Here is a 20,148-nt window from a genome sequence, read left to right as displayed (position 1 = left end):
TAAAGCTTTCAACATTGCACCATCCGCATTAGTTTCTGCTGGAAGCATGGCCGTGACTATGGTATGGAAGTCCATAAGATGCTTGTTTGGGTCTTCATTCACCATGCCATGGAACTTTGGTAACTCTCTAATCAACCCCGGCTTGATCTCGAAGGTTGAGTTTGTTTGAATACACCACTGTTCTGTATCCATCTTGTGAGAAGCCAAGTCCTTGAGTGTACGATTTGCATCACCCATTGCTTATTCTTCTTCTTCTTCTTCTTCAAAAGGTGGTTCTTGTTCAACCGGAACCTCTTGTTCTACAACTTCTTCCTCTTGCTGTTGTAGAGTCTCTTCTTCTACTTCCAACTCTTGTTGTTATGTCTCGTCAAATGTTGCTTGGAGTATTGTTCCTCTTCGAGTAGTTATCCCGCACCTTGGATAATTCCAATCCTTGGAAGCCAGAGATTAATACCTGAAAAACGATTCTCACAACCAAGTCAGAAAAACGAAACAAGAAATAAAGGCAAATATGAAAGAAGAAATGATGATAAGAAACTAAAAACTTAATAACTAGCCGTATGCCTCCCCGGCAGCGGCGCCAAAATTTGATCGCAGTCGTATGCGTCAAAAAAAATTAACTTTCTTACTCAACAAGATAAAAATGAAGTACAAGGTAAAGAAGAGTTTGTTACCACAGAGAGGCAATTGTTGTTATAAAAATTCTAGTTTCTTAGTAACCAATATGGGGATTTTTGTTTTATCAAAATAAACAAAGCAATAAAGTAATGAAAATAGTTGAAAATAATCAATAGAGAGAGATATTGGTCAAGGAGTTCATCTTCTATCTTAAACGAGTGCTTGCATTCATGATTATAATTACAATTTAATCTCTTGATCATCAAAAGCCTAGAGTAACAAGAGAGCAAGATATTCCATTAATTTCCTAAGTTCATCAACACACACATTAAAGCTGCGTATGTGAATTCTACCTAAAGAATAACATAACGCCTTGCGCTAATTAAGTTCAATTCCTAGGAGCATTAAGTTTCGGAAATAGGCTAATCAATGCAATTGTCATACATTGCGCATAACAATTCGGACAATGGTCAAACTCTACATATGATCACAAGAGTGTATCACTACAAACCGTGATCATATCATGTTACTTGTATTCGGGGTTATCGCTCGATGAAAAACCCTAAAATAGCTATGGAAAAGGATGCAAGTTCAATTAATTGGTCGCTTAACCAAACAAACATATAATCTTATCACAATACATCAATCATGTGATTATTAAAAACAGTAGAGATTTGCACGATAATCAAGAGAGAAAACTAATGCATTAATCAAGCACAAGTTGTGGATATAGGACTACATCCTTAACCAATAATATTAAATTAGCTACTCATAGCTATGGAGTTCATAATAATCAATAATCAAATAAAGAAGATAAAAGCAAAGCAAACCCTAGTAGCGTAAACAAAAGCGGCTCTCTCCTTAGCTCCAAGAATAATACGTGCTATTTCCAAGTTGTAGAAATCTTCCCTTTTATATTTCTTCTTAGACCAAGTCTTCAAAAGTCCAATAGATAGACGTCCTCCAAGCCCATGTGTGAGAAAGACCCATGTAGAAACTATGTAGTGTCGTCGGAAAACTGGTGAAAGTGCCGGAAGTTGGACAGAGGACTCATCGGAAATCATCTCAGGTGACCGGCAAAATCAACAGGCCCCGGTCAAACACGTCAGTCAACCGAGTCAACACGGTAAAGCTTACTGAGTCAAGACGAGTCAATACCGATTCAACTATCTGACTCGGCTAAGTTGGTCTGGCCAGGCCATTGCAGCTTGCACAGGCCATACTTCAGTCATGCACCATGATGGTTGAACATCCCGCGCATCCAGCACCTATAACCTATTTCATTCATCATTATCACATCCTGCAACACCCATTCCTGTAGCTTCACAACTGCAATTTCTCTGCTCCATTGAACCACTTTATTAGCACCTGCAATATGCAGCCATTTTTCCATTCTGCTCATTACATGGCATCACCTCCAACACTCCATTTCAGTTGAGTCTTATCAGTCCTGCAATCTCAGTTCAACCACCATTGCAACACCACAACCTAACTCTCCAGAAGCATGCACTCATCTTGTTATTTCCTGTAACTGCAGCTCAATCACAGCTTTGGCAACCAACACTACCAGTTCATTGCCTGCAAGTGCACAAGCCTAGCACCACCAATTCTGTCTTAGTGCCTTCACTATCTCAAAATCCAACAGAACTGCACTTCATAATCACCACCAATTCCTGGTACTTATTGCTATAGCTTCTCCGCAGAAAAGCCAGAGCACCTGTATCTTCTCTTCAACAACCACTAAACTGCCGCTGTAAAATCACCATCAGCTGGACACACAACTTCTCAATTTCTTGCTTGTTCTTGACTGCAAACCACCATTTCCAGTCATTACAGCTCAAGTTAACTCACTGTCTTCAATATAACTCCAACAACAATTGAGCTTAACCAACAACAACTTTTATCTCAGGCCAAAACAACATCTCAGCTTCAATTTCGCAGCTCCAATGGATTCATCTCAGTTGCAATTCTCAAGCACCTGCTCACTAATCTCAATTCATCTGCATCTCCTCTACAGCTTCACCAGAACCATTTAAGTTCTCAACTCTTCATTTACCTGTCCTAACATACATCTAGGTTCAGGACATTTCAAACTCATTATCAAAACCACCTGCTCAAAGTCACCACTGTAGTTGCAGGAAATCCTACAATACACCCCTCGTATGATTTTATCGTTAATCAGCCTATTTTTATGTTTACAGTCTTAATTTTATTGATTAATTTCAGAATATTTTTACAAGGAAAATAAAGAAATCAAGAATGATCTCTGCTCTCAACTTTCTCTCCTATTTACTTATCTCTCACTCAAAAAAGATCTCTCCCTCCTTTACAACTTGAACGACTATTTATAAGGGAAATACATAGTGGATGACAGCTAATTTATCCTTTATTTTCGGATATGGTTTGCGACTTTCTCGCAACCTTACAAATTTTGACTTCGCAAGCTTTCTAATTTTCGCAAGACTATCACACCTTTCTCATGATCCTTGCTGGTATCGTTTCTGAAATTGTTCTGCGACACTTTTGTGCAATACCATTGTTAACTTCGCTGAGACATAACTGTTGCGAGATTCTGATCCTACATCTTGCCTCTTCTCATATCTTCTCTGCAAAGTAGATAATGATGTGAGAAATGCCGCAACCGCTTATTTTCTCATATTCTTCATTTATCACACGTATTCTTTCTTCCATTTATTTCTCGACACATCTTTCGTAACCGTTACTTTTTAACCGCTTAAATCTTTCCGTATTAACCACGTTTATTTTCTCGAGGAAAAATTCCCTCTATATATATTTCTTTTCATCCTCTTCCTCTTTCTTTTTATTCTCTCCGCAACTTCATCGTTCTTCTGCAAACTCCATCGTTGCAACTTTTCTTCTTTCTTCTTCAATCTTTTTAAATTCTTCTTTATCTTCAAATTAGATCTTCATAGTTCTTGATCTTCTTCAAGATAATTTCCCTGCTATTATCTTTCATGAATTCATCAAGGTTAGTCTTCTTTTTTCTTCCTTATAAATTTTGCTGAAATTGATATATTTGAAATTGATCTTGTTTATTGCCTTATGTGATGTTGTTTATGTGATTCCCATACTCTTGCTATTTCAGCAAAAGCGGCTCCAACACCAAGTTTTCAGTTCAGAATCCTAACAATCCCAAATCACAGCATAAAGTTGTTGTTCATAAAAGGAAGTTTGCGAATGAAAAGGTAGTAAGAAACACTATCTTTTTCTAATAACAATATTGTTGCCTCTGTTTCCTATCTAGATTGTAATTCGCAGGGTGATAAAGATCTTCATATACCTCACAAGAAATCTCGCCACCTCAAGGATATCCCAACTACTGTTCCCTTCAATTTACTCATTTCTTCCAAATCTCCTGCAACATCTTCGCAAGATAAACCTTTATCTCCAATTCATGAAGACGCTGCCTCTGACTTCATTTCTTCCAAATCTCCTGCGATATATTCGCAAGATAAACCTTTATCTCCAACTCGCGAGAATGCTGCCTCTGATTTCATTTCTCCAGTTGATCTTCCTATGACTGAAACTCCCCTTATGGTTCCTTATGCGAATGAAGCCTCTTCTCTTCCCATTGAGAATGTTTCTCAACCTTCTGTCTCTACCAGTTCTCTTCCTAAGTCTCCTCCTTTGTCGAAAGAGAGCGTGGAAGGGATAAATATTGCTTTCAAGGTTTTATCTGAGATTCTAGATGATGGCAAGAAGTCTTCCACTTATCCCATCAAGTCTAATGTTTGCGAAATTCTGAGCAAGCATTTGGGTTTTGATAAAGCTGCTTCGCAGACAACTTTAGAAAAAGAATGTAATGCTCTTCGTCTTGAAAATCAGAAACTTCAGAACGTTTTGCTGGATCGTGATAATCTTCGCAAGAAGAATGATGAGTTAAGAGGTATTATTTCCTCACCTATGTCTTTAATTTGCTTTTTCGATGGTTTTATCCTTCCCCCGCTTAATTATCCTTTAAATCCCTCTTTCGCATGTTAAGCATTAAATCAAAAACGAGTAATGGAGAGATATCAATTTGAATCTGTTGTTGAAGAAGCCCGTGTTGATAAAAAAGTCTTAATGGATCAATATAACCAATTAGATAATCTCTATTCATATTCTCTTGATCAAATAAATAACCTTACCAATGAAAATACCCAATTAGTTGAAAAACAAGATCTATTAAGTAATGAAGTATCCCGTCTTTCTTATTCTTTAACCAAAGATAATTTAGGGATGGAAACTTTATCATATGAGAATAAAACCTTGTCTCAAGAGAAGCGAGTTTATTTAAACAAGATGGCGATATCTTCGCAACAACTTAATATTCTCCAAAAAGTATGTGCTGACCATGAAAAATCTCTTCGCTCTTTAAGAAATGAACTTAAAGAAGTAACAGAATCATCTATCACTGAAAGAGATTCACTCATTCAAGGTAGAATAGCTTTAAGTGTGAAGGAAAATCAGCTTAAAGATCAATATTCCAAATTAGAAGAATCTTATTCTTCTCTTGCGAAGAAAAATGCCTTCCTTGTTTCTAAAGAGAAAAATCTTCAGTCTCGACTTAAAGGTTTAGTTGGAGATAAATTTGATGACACAATGGATCATTTGGAGAATAGTTGTCTATCCTTGGTTCAACATCTTATTTCGCAAAAGGAAGGTAGTCATAATAGTTTGACTGCCTTAATTATCTTTCCTTTGTCATATCTCTCTGAATTTCTTATCTTAATAAAATTTTGTATTCTATTTTTCGCAGAGTATGAGAAGAATCTTCATTCTTCTATTTCTGATTTGGAGGCTAAATATGCTAATTCGCAAGGAGAATGCATTACTTGTTTCTACTCTTACTGGTTCTCGCGACCGGGCAGAAAGAAGACTTGATTATCTTGCTTATTTTAAGGATATTCAAGATAGGAATCATCAAAGAGCACTTCTTCGCCAAGTCCATCACCGGGATGAAGTCCTTGTAAACGACATTTTATTTTCCAACTCTCTTCCTCCTACATCAATTGATCCTTTAGAAGTAGATGATGATGAAGTTCCTCGTCGTGCTGATAGTGATTACGATTATGAAAGCGGTGCAGAGGATAACTTCCCAGAAGATGAAGAAGAAGTTCCTTCTAAAGAAGTATCTGCTGGTGTTAATCAGAATGAGAAAGAAATTTCTCCCGAAGAAGTAGTTGCTGGCGATACTCAAGATGTTAATCAAGTAATTGCTGGTGATAATCAAAATGCTAGTCATGACAAAGATCAAAGCCGAAATGAAGGAGAAGCTTGCGAGAATGTTGGCGAAGAACTTCTGTCATCTCTTACTACTGATATTGATATTGAAGCTTGAGATTCTTTTCTAGCTTTTTTTCTTGAGCTGTCTTATTTTTATTACTTTTGAGAGCTGCATTATTCAATCGACTTTGGAGTCAACTATTTCTTTTAATATTTTGTTGATAAGAAATATAATGCTTCTTGTATATCAATTCTCATACTTGCCTCTCATTATCTTTCTTGCGAAAAATAATCTGTTATAAATGCTTATAATTAGTTTGTTTTATTATATGGTCTTATTTTGCCTTCCTAATTAAAGGTCTTATTATGCCATCTCTTGTCATTGCGACAAAATCGCAGGACGTCTTTGCACTTTCATACAAAAACCCATTGATCTTGTCTTAACTTTTTCTTTTGTATTATGGCCTCTTCAGGAATGTTGCGACAATATGACATGCCTAAATATTCTTGCGAAAATAAAGCCCCATGACATTGCCGTCTTGCGATGAAATCGCAGGACGTCTTCGCACTTTCATGCGAAAACCCATTGATCTCATCTTAAGTTTTTCTTTTGTATTATTGCCTCTTCAGGAATGTTGCACAAATATGACAAGCCTTAATTATCCTTTTGAATAATAAGCCTCATGACATTTGCATCTTAAGAGACTTATCAGCTCCCTAATGGAGGGTGTCGCCCTTATCTTCCCCCTGGTTGCCCCTTCAAGGAGGCGTACTTCTACCATACAAAGTTAGATCCTCCCATCCAGTCTTAACAACAACCAGTTGTTTTCGCAGCCTCTTATCCCTTTTACCTATAAGGCTTATGGTTACGAGACTGCACCCTAAGTGGGGTTTTCTTCAGGCCGAGTGCAGTATAAGCCAAGACTTGTCAAGAATGGCAAGGACGCTTCAAACGCCCTCGGCACTCTTGACTCAACCGTGTACCTCGGCGCCTTGATCAGATCTGCACTCCTTGGGAGAGTCCTTATTACCTTAGCCGCCCAACCTAAGTCATATGCTTAAGTTGAGAATCCAAGGTGCCTCTCCCGGATGGGTTTTATTGACCCCAAATCTCCATGACTCAGGTTCCGGTGGCGGTATAGCCTTTCCCTGAGTCATGTAACAGGTACCCCCTAATATGACGTACTTTAGGTCTTACATTTGCCTCTTGCGAAATTTTATTCGCGAACTAGGGTGTACGCCATAAAGGTTCGCCCCTTTCTTTTATGTCATTGTTCTCTGCGAAAATTTCGCACATCATGATCTTGTTTTGTCATGAATAATCCTGCAATTATTCTTTCAGAATTCATAACTTCTCAAAGCTTCTTAATATATATCTTTTCAAGTACAATCTGTTCCATGGTCTATCTAATCTATGACCAACATCTTTCCTTCTGGGTCCATTAATCTATAAGCTCTGTTCCAACTATCTCCTTTATGATGTAAGGTCCATCCCATTTTTTCGCTAATTTTCCACCATTTTCTCGCTGATATATTGGTGTTTCTCGCAGAACTAAATCTCCTGGTTGAAATTCACGTATCTTGACACGTTTATTATATTCTCGAGCCAATCTTCGCTGATAATTTCCATATGTTGTAAAGCTTTTTCTCTTTTTCTTCTAATTCATCAAGTTTGTTTAGAATTAAACCCGCACTAAGATTTTTCTCCCAAGCTTCTCTTTTTGTTGTCGGAATAACAACTTCTGTTGGTAACACCGCTTCAACTCCATATGTTAAACAAAAAGGTGACATTCCAGTAGCTTCTCTTCTAGTTGTATTATAAGCCCATACTGCATTATGTACTTGTTCACCATGATCTGTGATGTCCTTCTAATTTCTTCTTTAATATATCTGCAATTGTTTTATTTGTTGCTTCTACTTGCCCATTAGCTTGTGGATATAAAGGAGTGGACTTTCCACATTTTATCTTGAATGCATTGAGTAACATTTCTATGTTCTGCCCCTCAAACTGTTTCCCATTATCAGATACCAACTGTGCAGGAATTCCAAATCTGCAAATGATTTTCGAATATGAATGTAAAGATATCTTTGTCGCGAATATGTTGTACTGCCTTCACTTCTGTCCATTTTGTGAAATAATCTGTTGCGACTATTAAGTATCTTCTTTGTCCAGTTCCTGGTAAAAATGGCCCCACAATATCTAAGCCCCATTTTCCAAAGGGCCACACACTGGTTGAAGATGACAATGGTGCTCCTGGTGCATGTATCTTCTTTCCATACCGCTGACAATCTTCGCAACGTCTTGATATTTGTTTTGCATCTTCATGCATGTATGGCCAGTAATAACCTTGCATTTTTGCTCTATGTGCCAAAGATCTTCCTCCACTATGATTGCCAGCGTCTCCACTATGTAACATTTTCAGCACCTTTCTCCTTCCTCTCGTGTCAAACATCTGAGTGATGGTCCACTAAAAGATTTTCGGTATAACAACCCATCTCTTAATTCATAATTCGTTGCTCGGCTTTTTAACTTGTGTGTTTCCAATCTATTTCTTGGTGTTTCTCCTTTCGCCAAATATGCGTGAAGCTCCATTCTCCAGTCTGCGACATTATTTATTTGTTCTTCTTTTTCATTATCTATGACCATCACATCCACATCTTCCTCTTCTTTATTGACTGATGGTGACAGAAGTGTTTGTATTTTTATGCATCTCGCAGTTGGATCTGTCATCATACTTGAGATGAAAGCAAAAGCGTCTGCGAGTCTATTATCCTTTCTTGAAATGTGCCTCCATTTTATTTTTGGGATTTTCGCTGACAATTCCTCAACCAGCTTCTTGTATTTCTTCAGGGATGGTTCATTTGTAGTATACTCTCCTTTTATTTGGCGAATAACTAGCTGCGAATCACTAGTGATCCTGGCGTTTTCTAGTTTCATTTCTATTGCGAATTTTAATGCATGTATCACAGCTTCATATTCTGTTTCATTATTAGTGGATTCAAATTCCAACCTGAATGAAAAAGCCATCTTTATTCCTTCTGGCGAAATTAAAACAATTCCAATTCCTTTCCATTTGATGATCCATCTACCAGTATTTCCCATCTATTTGGTTCTGTTAATAAATCTTTTGGATCTCCATGTTCGTCTTCTACATCCATCATTTCTTCTACTGCTTCATCTTCTTCTAAAGGAAATTCTGCCAAGAAATCTGCAACAACTTGTGATTTTGGTGAAGATAAAACTTCATATTTAATATCAAAATGGCCTACTTGTGCATTCCATCTCTCTACCCTTCCTGATCTTTTAGAATTCTTCATCACTGATTCAATTGGTACTTTCGTTAATACCCTTATCTTGTGTGCTTGAAAATATATGCGGAGTTTAAATGATGCATAAACTAATGCTAAGATCAACTTTTCAATTTTTGAGTAATTCTTCTCTGCGGTATTAAAATTTTTGCTAATGTAATAAATGGGTTTCTCCATTCCTGCGTCTACTCGCTATAATACATCACTTAATGCATGCGACGTTGTCGCAAGGTAAATCAATAATTTTTCTCCTAGCTCTGCCTTTTGTAAGATAGTTGTATTCATAAGATGTTCTTTGATTCCTTGAAAATCCTTTTCACATTCATAACTCCATTTAAATTTCGCACCCTTCTTGAGTATATCGAAAAAAATATTTGCATTTGTCTGATGATCGCGAAATGAATCTCCCCAGCGAAGCTAGAAGTCCATTCAACTTCTGTACATCTTTTATTGTTGCTGGTGTTGGCATGTCACGAACTGCTTTCACTTTTTCCGGATCAACCTGTATTCCTTCCTTTGATACAATGTAGCCTAAAAATTTCCCGATGCAACTCCAATAGTACACTTCTCGGGATTCAATTTAATGTTATATTGCCGCATTTGTTCAAAAATCTCCCTCAAGTCTTGTACATGGTCCTTATCTTCCTTACTCTTTACCAACATGTCATCCACGTATACTTCTAATGTTTTGTGTATCCATTTTGCGAACACCTTCTCTACCATTCTTTGATATGTTGCTTGATTAATGATTTTTCGTGGTTGTAGTAATGAGGTTCAAACTCTCGGACTTGTGAAGGATAATTTTTTAAACTTAATAAAAAAGATAAATATATACAATAAAAATATTAACACTGGTGCGAGAAACTGGGACTAAAGATTCGGCCATTTTTCATTTTCAAGTGGTTCAGAATTTGATTCTAGGCAATTATAGTTCAAAACAAAACAAATATTAACTCTATTCTTTGCCAAAGTAGATTCTATAAAATATTACTTGTATTTTATGAGCATGGCGCATCAAGAATCCCTAGGACTAAGCATACTCCATCAAATGAAATCACAAGTAATTAATTTAAAATCTTAATTCAATTAAAATTAGTGCAAAAAGTAAATAAAAGAATTAATGAAATTACCACATGGATGAAATTCGACCTCCTCCGTCGTCCCAGTGTTGGGTTTTAGCTCATCATGATAAAAACACGCTCAAAATATTTATTTATTGCTCAAATGGTGTTTACAATGAAGAGAAGAAGAGAAAATGGTGTAAAACTGTAATATGCGACCAACAGAAGGCGTCACAGAATGAACGATAAAAGACAAGTGCTGCTGCTGTTTAGACTGCACTGCGACCCACGGCTGTGCGTCTTAGACACTGTTGATAAACGACTGTCCTCGCGAGTCCGTTCTTCGTGTTCTTGGTGTTCTTCATCAGCAGCAGCAGCAACAGAGTTTCATCAACTCTTGATTTCTGCTTCTCTGGACCTCCTCTCGACCCCAAACTTTCGACACCCCTTCTATGTGATATCAGAAACCTATTTATACTCCTCAGCCTCATTTAATCACGCCCAATTACTCTCAAATATTCTCATTTACTCGGGCAGTAAAGAGAGAATATTTTTGAGATATTTCTTTCCTTTCTTGCCTTCTCACGCTGTCGATTAGTGTTTTCACGCTCCAACATGCTGCAAACTCGTACCAAATTGATTCACACTCATGCAACAAAGTGTCTCCCACGAATTAAACTCGACAGTGTTGAGTTTTTCTCACCAAATAATACACGACTCTGTTTTCTCCAACTCGATTATCTAGCCAATTGTGACCCAAAATAACACCTGGAAAAGCTTCCTTAATCCTCCAGGAACAATCTCAACCAATTACAGCTCTTGAATCTCTCTAAAACACGTCCGAAAAATCGATCGAAAATCTGCATGTGCGCTGCCAGTTTTCCCGCCAAAAAGCTTCCTTTGAATTTGAGAAGAAGATGTCCTCCCCCTAATCCTGCACGGGTGTCCCTTTAGCACTTGCCCTGGGGTGCAAATAGTAAATTTTGGGTGGAAATAGTAATTTTTCTGGGTTCCTCCGGGACATTTCTGTGACGCTTCCGGTGCATTTATGGGGTGCCTTTAACACTTTATATTGGGGTGTAAAACACCACTTTTTGAGCCCTTTTCGCCGCAAGGGCTTATTTCTCTAAAATTTCCTACAAGAACACAAAATTACACAATAAATACAAAATTGAGCACTAACAATACATACAATAGATACATATTAGACACATAAATGCGTTTATCATTGCTCCCGCATTTCGCAAACCAAACGGCATTTTCGTATAACAATATAAACCTCTAGGAGCAAAGAAAGCAGTATGTTCTTGATCTTCTTCAGCGAGAGGAATTTGGTTATACCTTTTGTACCCATCTAAAGATGATACCCTATCATTTCCTGTTGCAGATTCCACCATTTGAGGAATATCGGGTAACGGAAAACTATCTTTAGGGAAAGCTTTGTTCAAATCAGTGAAATCTTTGCAAATCCTGATTCCCTTGTTTTTCTTTGGGACAATGACCATATTCGCTATCCATTCTGGGTATTTAGCTTCTCTTATAATTCCTGCCTCCAGTATTTTCTGTAATTCTTCTTCTATTTGGGAATGGTAAGTTGTTGCGATTTTTCTTATTCTCTGTTTAAATGGTCTCACATTTTTGTTAATCTCCAGTCTGTGGCAAGCAATTGTTGGATCTATTCCTGGTATCTCATCCATGTTTCCTGCGAAAATATATTTATATTCTCGCAGTAAATTGACAGTTCTTTCTTCTTCTTCTATATCCATTTTGGTCCCAATTCTCAACACTAGAGGCTCCTCTTCAGTCCCAACATTTATTTCTTTTGTTGGTTCTGCAGCAGTGTAACTGGGTTTAGGTTCTCCCATTGGTGTGGGTTCTTTAATTTCTTTTATGGATCCTTCTCCTTCTTCCGAAATTTCGTTGGGTATTCCTTTGCCTTATTTCGCCCTTATCATATATACTCTAAATTCTTCTTCCTTCTTTGCTTCCTTTACTAATTTTTTGCGAAATTGTTTCCTTTTTGCTTGTTCTTCATAACGCCTTACTTCAATTTGATGACATAATTTCGCATTATCAACATCTCCTATGATTTCACCTATTCCACTTGGAGTGGGGAATCTAATACATTGATGCAACGTTGATACCACAACTTTTATTGCATGTATCCATGATCTTCCAAATAACATATTATATGGCGATTCCATATCCATCACGCATAATGTCACATGTGTTTCGATTTCTCCAAGTGGAATTCTTACCACTATTTCTCCTTTAGGTTTTGTTGTGGATTTTCCAAAGCCGTGAACAAAATATGTTGAATTGGACATTTCTTCATCTTTAAATCCCATTCCCCGAAATGCATGATAAAATATTATATCAACTGAACTTCCTGCATCAATTAAAGTTCTGTTCAACATCCATTCTCCTGTGGATTTTATTGCTGTATCCTTCTTTTTTCGTGTAATAGGAATTGTGACAATCAATGGAGATGTATGATTCAAATTTTCTTTTGGTATTTCTTCTGCCATGAACACAATTCTTTGCTTTTCCCAATCTTTCAAAGGTGAAGTTTTTTTAACCGCCGTAATTTTCTTTCCTTAAAAATTTCGTTTACGTATTCTTCCTTTGATATTTTCATGGAATTCATTAACCAAGATTTTTGTTATCATATTACACTCCAATTTTTTGCCATTTTCATTAACTCTATTCATCTTTCCTCTAACTGATTCACTGATTTGTTTAATCACTTTCTTGATTTGAATTTTCTCAATCATCAATCTTCAACTTTCGATCTTCAATCTCCCTATTTCTAGCGCCATTATGTAGTTGCAGGAAATCCTACAATACACCCCTCGTATGATTTTATCGTTAATCAGCCTATTTTTATGTTTACACTCTTAATTTTATTGATTAATTTCATAATATTATTACAAGGAAAATAAAAAAATCAAGAATGATCTCTGCTCTCAACTTTCTCTCTCCTATTTACTTATCTCTCACTCAAAAAAGATCTCTCTCTCCTTTACAACTCGAATGACTATTTATAAGGGAAATACATAGTGGATGACAGCTAATCTATCCTTTATTTTCGGATATGGTTTGCGACATTCTCGCAACCTTACAAATGTTGACTTCGCAAGCTTTCTAATTTTCACAAGATTATCACACCTTTCTCATGATCCTTGCTGATATCGTTTCTGAAAAATTATTCTGCGACACTTTTGTGCAATACCATTGTTAACTTCGCCGAGACATAATTGTTGCGAGATTCTGATCCTACAACCACCAACTTCAGTTGCACCTCCATGAGTTCAATACCACAACTCCTTGTAGCTGCACCCATCTGAGCTCCAACAGCATTACCACTGCACTTAAGATCTGAAATGTCCTAGCCATTTAAGCTGCACCATTTGTTCTTCCCATGACAACTTCAGTTCACCTGCAACTTCATGATAAACCACACCCATAGCATCAGCCTCATATCACCACCATCACCTTCCATTCATTGTTATCTGTGGAAACACCAACAACACCACCACAAACCATTAGTGCAACCTGCACACAACCAACACCAGTACCACCTTCTCTGTAACTAGTTTAATCACTACAGACCCTCCTATGTTGCTTCAATTGACAACTACAACTCCACCAGATTCATTCAAACAAATCCAAAATCAAAACAAATCTGGATGCAACCCAACAACACCAGCATCTGTCACCAGATTCACCACTGATTCGAGCCCATTAATTCTTGTCTGCAAATGTTGTCCTCAACAGCAGCAGTTCATCATTCTTCTAATTCCTCTTCCTTGCGTACAAAATCAATCTTCTCAACTGAACCCTAAATTTCTCGATCTGAATCAACCAAAATCATTTCATAACCCTTCAATCGATCTGCAACTTCATGTAATAATCAACACAAATTAGCAATTCAACACACCCATTTGTTAATTCTTCATAAACTGTCGATTCCTTCTCTCAACTTAACACAACAACCTCCATTGATTCTTTACTCTCATATCCCCTTTTATGTGTTCATCATCTCTTCCACCACCAGCAGCAAATCGAATCCTGCATCTCCTCTTCCTCTTCTGCAACCAGTATGTTTCTCTACCTAAAATTTCATCTTTGAATCTCTGAAATTCTGCTCCTCTTCCTCTCTCGTTTCTGAGTAGTGGTGCCGCCATCGGACATAAACGTTAATGATGAAAGAAATAAATTCCTCTATGAATTCTAGGTTTCCTGTAGGAATATGCAAATGGAAAAAGCCACCCTAGTAGAGTAGATAAGGGCCAACCAACCGAAAACCCCTTTTTTCCACCTCGATACTCCCAATAGCATTGCACATGGAACGATGCCTTCTTGTTCCAAATGAACACGTTCTTCTACTGTGAATTCTTCCACCAACAACATTCGTCTCTTACTTCTCAGATTCACTTCTTCTCTTCAATGTCTCTTCATCACTAAAATTGTCGTACTTTTCAGACAAAATTCGCATCACTACAGCCGACATTCTTTTTATACAGAGATGAAGAAATAAAAGCAAATAATGAGAAATAATTTCGCCTCAAACACCATTTGCACCTTTTTGCCTTTTAAGCGACGTTTCTTCTTCTTTTGTTCCAAATGACTCCAAAGTACCTAAACACTCAAAAGCAAACATAAGATACATATTTTACAAGAAAACTAGGCAAAGAAAGCATAAAAAATAGATAAATATCAAGGTATTTTAGACACCTATCAAATATAACGATCAATAGACTAATCTAGTATGCATCCCAAATCAATCTAAGAATCACTCCTAAACCCTAGATATGGTAAAGACAAACGATGATGATAAAAATTTGTATTTAATAAAGCTTCATGCTCAGAACATTGAATTCATCCTTAATCAACAAAGGATTTAGTTTCTCATGATTACACAATCACCGGGTTTCCCCCTAAAGGGGTAAACCCTTAAAATATTAATGAAGAAAAAAAGTATAATATGAGATTGATTGAATTTATGACCTAATACGTTTTTATAGGTTTATATTGCTTGGCCATCAAGTATTTAGTTCGGTTCAAGAACCCGCCCCGAAAATACGACATAAAGACCCTAACCATGACCTTAGGCCTTCACAAGTATGCATACACGTTTTTATACTCCTTAAGTATGCGTACCGGTATGCGTACCTCAAATTCCAGCAGAAATTTCGGAACTTAAGTATGCATACCCGTTTGCATACTTTACCGTCTTCGGTATTCAATAAAAGCTCGTTTTGGCCACAACTTCTTCGTCCGAACTCGGAATGACCTAATTATTTTTGCATTCTTTTTATCTTTCAATTATATTAAAGATGATGATGAGAAATCCTTAATTTGAATGAGTTAAGATCGGTCTTTGTCCATTCTCTTGATTTTGAGCGTTTTACTCCTTTTCGTCGCACTTCTTCCACTTTTCTTGGACTTGGGAACTTGGATACTTGGAATACTTCTCTTCTTAGCTCTTTTTAGCACTTTGTAGCTCCTTTTTGGATGATTTACCTAATATAGGCATATAAGAGAAAAAAAAGAGTAATAATACGAAAATATGCAAGAATAATAGCTTAAACAATATGGAATGGACACTAAAATCATATGAATTATGCACTTATCAAATTCCCCCACACTTAGCTTTTGCTAGTCCTCGAGCAAAATAAATAAAACTAATTCTAAATACGACAACTCCATGTCGTTGAGAAAACGGTTACACTTAGCATGTATAACAAGCCTTTAAACCCCTAGGTGTCCCTAGAGGACGAGTTATACTCTCGTGAGGGTTTACAAGAGGTATACCCATAAAACCTACTCCAATTTCTCGCCTTGGAAGAACCACTAATGATAGACACAAAGTAGTAGCTAATAATTATAGGAAATATGGATTTGGACGGGCCCCCAAATCCATTTCCGATATGAATAAAGTTGCGCCTGGTCCCAATCGTTGTGACCATTCAGTTTGGGGTAAAGGATTTTGGTGAACCGTCACCTTTGGCAGTATAAGAACCCAATGTTCTTCAACATACAACACAGAAAAAAGTAAACGACTTCCATTGTTTTACTCAAGAAAATAAACTTGCATTAGAGTCTAATTAAGAGAGTTTGTTGCTGCTTTAAGTTCGACTGTTTTGATGTTATTCGAGTGCATGTTAACATCGAAGGTATTGTTGTATCTTGGCTAGACTTACTTCCAAATTCGTTTTGCACCGATGACGAGAAGTTAAAGTTTTCAGGAAAGAGGAGTACCTCGCCTCAATACAAACTCCAGATAAGTTGCTTTAATTCTTATCATTCTTTGTTATGTTTCTATTGTGTATTGTATGAATTGTGGAACATTGGCTTCCTGAAATTTGGGAAAAAGGATTGCTGCGCACCAGGTATTTGATAAATTGTCTCAACCATTTCTTGTGTTATTTTGATAAACTAGCATATGGGTCTTGTTTGTTAATGATTGATTTGGTTGTATGATAACCCAGATTTTCCAACAATCTGAAAACTTTAATTATTTTTTGGGTTATATAGTTTAACAATTTTTAGTGTTGTGTTCAATCCACTTCGTTCCTGTTGATACAATCTTTGTTTCTTAACAAGAGACATTAGTTAGGAAACGTGATACTGATTAATAGTTTGATTGCTAAGAAATATAAATTGGAATTTTGATTATAATACTCTCTTGTATACTTGGATACACAGTCATTAATTTACAATCGTTAATAAGTAGATTAATTGCACTTGGTTCAGTATTTAGTTTGTTGCTGACAATGACATTAAGTAGTTCTGTTACTATACAAACATTTGAACGTACCTGGCTGTGTTTAATTTTTGTGTCACATTTGTTTTGAATTTTCAAAATATAGTCGTTGGCAATTACCGTACAGTATCCGTGGGTTATTTACACTGAATTGCTTATTTGATAGCAACAATGACTGTTGATGTGACAAAAACTATTCGCATGCCATATATAATTTCTGTTGTGTAATATGGTGACCAATTAAAATGATTGGTAGGTTGATACCGGAGCGACTCGACATGTATGCCAAGATCGTTCTATGTTTTCTACTTATGAAACTATTGAGAATGGTGAACAAGTATACATGGGTAATGCCGCAACTTCTATAGTTAAAGGCAAGGGTAACGTGGTGGTCCAATTTACATCGGGTAAGAGAATTACCTTGACCGAAGTACTACACGTCCCCGAAATCCGTGAAAACTTGATTTCTGGCGGTCTACTTGTGAAACATGGTTTCAAGATAGAATTTGTTTTCAATAACTTTGTTATCTCTAAAAACAATGTATTCTTGGGAAAGGGTTACCTTAGTGAATGACTCTTTAAAGCAAATGCAACGACAATTATATCGAAAGTAAATAAAGACACTTCTTCCGTATACATGACAGAATCTAGTTCAATATGGCATGAAAGATTAGGTCATGTTAATTATAATTCTCTTAAGAAATTAATGGATATGGAACTGCTACCTAAGTGTGATATAGATTTCACAAAAAGGTGTGAAATTTGTGTCGAGTCTAAATTCGCAAGGGTTCCATATCCTACCGTTGAGAGAAATACGGAACCATTGGACTTGATACAATCGGATTTGTGTGACTTAAAAATGGTTCCAAGTAGAGGTGGGAAGAAGTATGTTATGACTTTTGTCGATGATAGTACAAGGTATTGTCAAATTTACTTGTTCATAAGTAAAGATGAAGCTCTTGAAAAATTCCAACTTTATAAAAATGAAGTTGAGAACCAACTTAACAGTAAAATTAAGATGGTCAAGAGTGATAGGGGTGGTGAGTATGCGGAACCACTTAAAGAACTTTGTGAAAAGAGTGGAATCATTCATCAAGTGACACCACCCTATTCTCCACAATCCAATGACATTGCGGAACGAAAGAATGGAACTTTGAAAGATATGACGAATGCTCTTTTGAGAAATTATGGAGCACCCGAGAACTTGTGGGGGAGGCGATACTTACTGCGATTACATTCTCAATAAATGCCCTCACAAGAAAAAGGACAAGACCCCTTACGAGTTATGGAAGGGAAGGGCACCTTCTTATAGGTACGTCAAAGTGTGGGGGTGTTTGGCAAAAGTTACAGTGCCACTTCCTAAAAGGGTCAAAATAGGACCAAAAACTGTGGATTGCATCTTTATAGATTACGCTGAACACAGTAGTGCCTAGAGATTTTTGGTTCAAAATTCTGACATCAAAGACATCCATGTGAATATGGTTTTGGAATCCCGGGATGCCATTTTCTTCGAAATTGATGGAACGTTTTGGAGTCAGTGTGGAACACAGTGATAGGTGGGACAGATTCTTAGTGAAAGGTGGTCAAAAGTACAAGTACGTTTGTCCAATAATAACTCACAACCCTGTGTTCAGATTTCTATCAGAAAAAAATAATCTTACTATTATGTAGAGAGCACCAGAACCCTTTTTGCCGGAACTAATAAAATGCAATAAACAAAATGACTCAACAGGTCTCCAGGAAAGGCTTATGTAGAAGGGGATGCATCGAGTGCGTGCGGCAATCACTGGTGGGACCGTCACCGTTGAAGGATGTGGAACAAGCAGTTTGCAGGTTTCATTTCTACTTCATATGTGATCTTTGTATCTGATTTAGAAACCCTGATTCCTCTACTCATTTTTTTTTATTAAATCACTTCGTCTCGCTATTCATTTTTTTCATCTCTTTCCTGCTCAGGGTGATGTAAGATTTTCCGAGGTTCTTGAGAAAATGAGAGCTAAAGTTACTTGGACAGAAAACAGTGTTACTGTCACAGGACCACCCAGAGATCCTTCTGGAAAGAAACACTTGCTCTCAGTTAATGTCAATATGAACAAAATGCCTGATGTTTCCATGACTCTTGTTGTGGTTGCACTTTTTGTTGATGGCCCAACAGCCATAAGAGACGGTGAGTCTTAGGTTATGGTGATTCAGATATCCTAGAGAAATTGCTTGGAAAGTAGAAACTAACCTTGCTTGGACGTGTTTGAACTAAATCACACTAAACTGAAGGAGATTAAAAAGCCTTTTTTCACTATCTTACAATTACAATCCCTTTTCTGTCAGTGGCCAGATGGAGAGTAAAGGAGACCGAAAGAATGATTGTTATCTGCACTGAATTGAGGAAGGTTAGTTTTCTTTTACTGACCCTACTATATTAATGTTTTGTTCCGATTAGTTGATCACATTTATGAATATATTCTGCATTCCTGTTGTGATGTCCAGCTTGGCGCAACAGTGGAGGAAGGCCCTGATTACTGTGTGATCACACCACCAGAGAAATTGAATGTTACAACAATTGACACTTATGATGATCACAGAATGGCCATGGCATTCTCTCTAGCTGCCTGTTCTGATGTTCCTGTCACCATTAAAGATCCAGGTTGTACCCGGAAAAATTTCCCCGACTACTTTGATGTTCTTAAGAAGTTTACAAAACATTAATCAGGGAAGGTCCTCAAGTGTATAAGATGTTTGTCATTTAGGTCAAACACACGTGGAAACGGTTGTACTAGTTATCCTACCTTGTTGTATTCTGATAATGGCTTTTAAGTTGAGCCTTTTTTAGAGGTGATTATTTTTCCAAAATCTACGTGATTTTTCCAAATTGGCAGCTCTATGTAAGAAAAGAATTATGGCATGTATCTGTTTTATCTTTTAATAAGATTTTGAGGGTAGGTGAGATATTAGACATCCAGACAAAAATGGATGCTATTGAGTTTAACGTGCGCCCTCTCCTCCTCTTTTAAAAATCAAGTTATTGGTATTTGGTAGGTAAAAGCTACTTACTTCTTTATTCCGTAGAAGAAGAAGAAGATAACCAAAACCAATACCAACTTCCCCATATTCTTCTTCATCATCATCACAAATCCAGGAAATGGCGCAGCCGCAAGTTAGCAACATCAG

General features: G+C 37.0%; 1 pseudogene; it reads left to right on the top strand.

Annotated features, from left to right (window-relative positions):
- The first annotated feature begins 18,480 nt into the window (after positions 1-18,480).
- On the top strand, positions 18,481-19,686 carry LOC113315693 (annotated as a pseudogene).
- Positions 19,687-20,148: the final 462 nt, after the last annotated feature.

Source organism: Papaver somniferum, chromosome 10 (genome assembly GCF_003573695.1).
Source record: "Papaver somniferum cultivar HN1 chromosome 10, ASM357369v1, whole genome shotgun sequence".
Taxonomy (NCBI): domain Eukaryota; kingdom Viridiplantae; phylum Streptophyta; class Magnoliopsida; order Ranunculales; family Papaveraceae; genus Papaver; species Papaver somniferum.
Note: the sequence above shows the minus strand (reverse complement) of the source record. Positions and strands in the feature narration are given on the sequence as shown.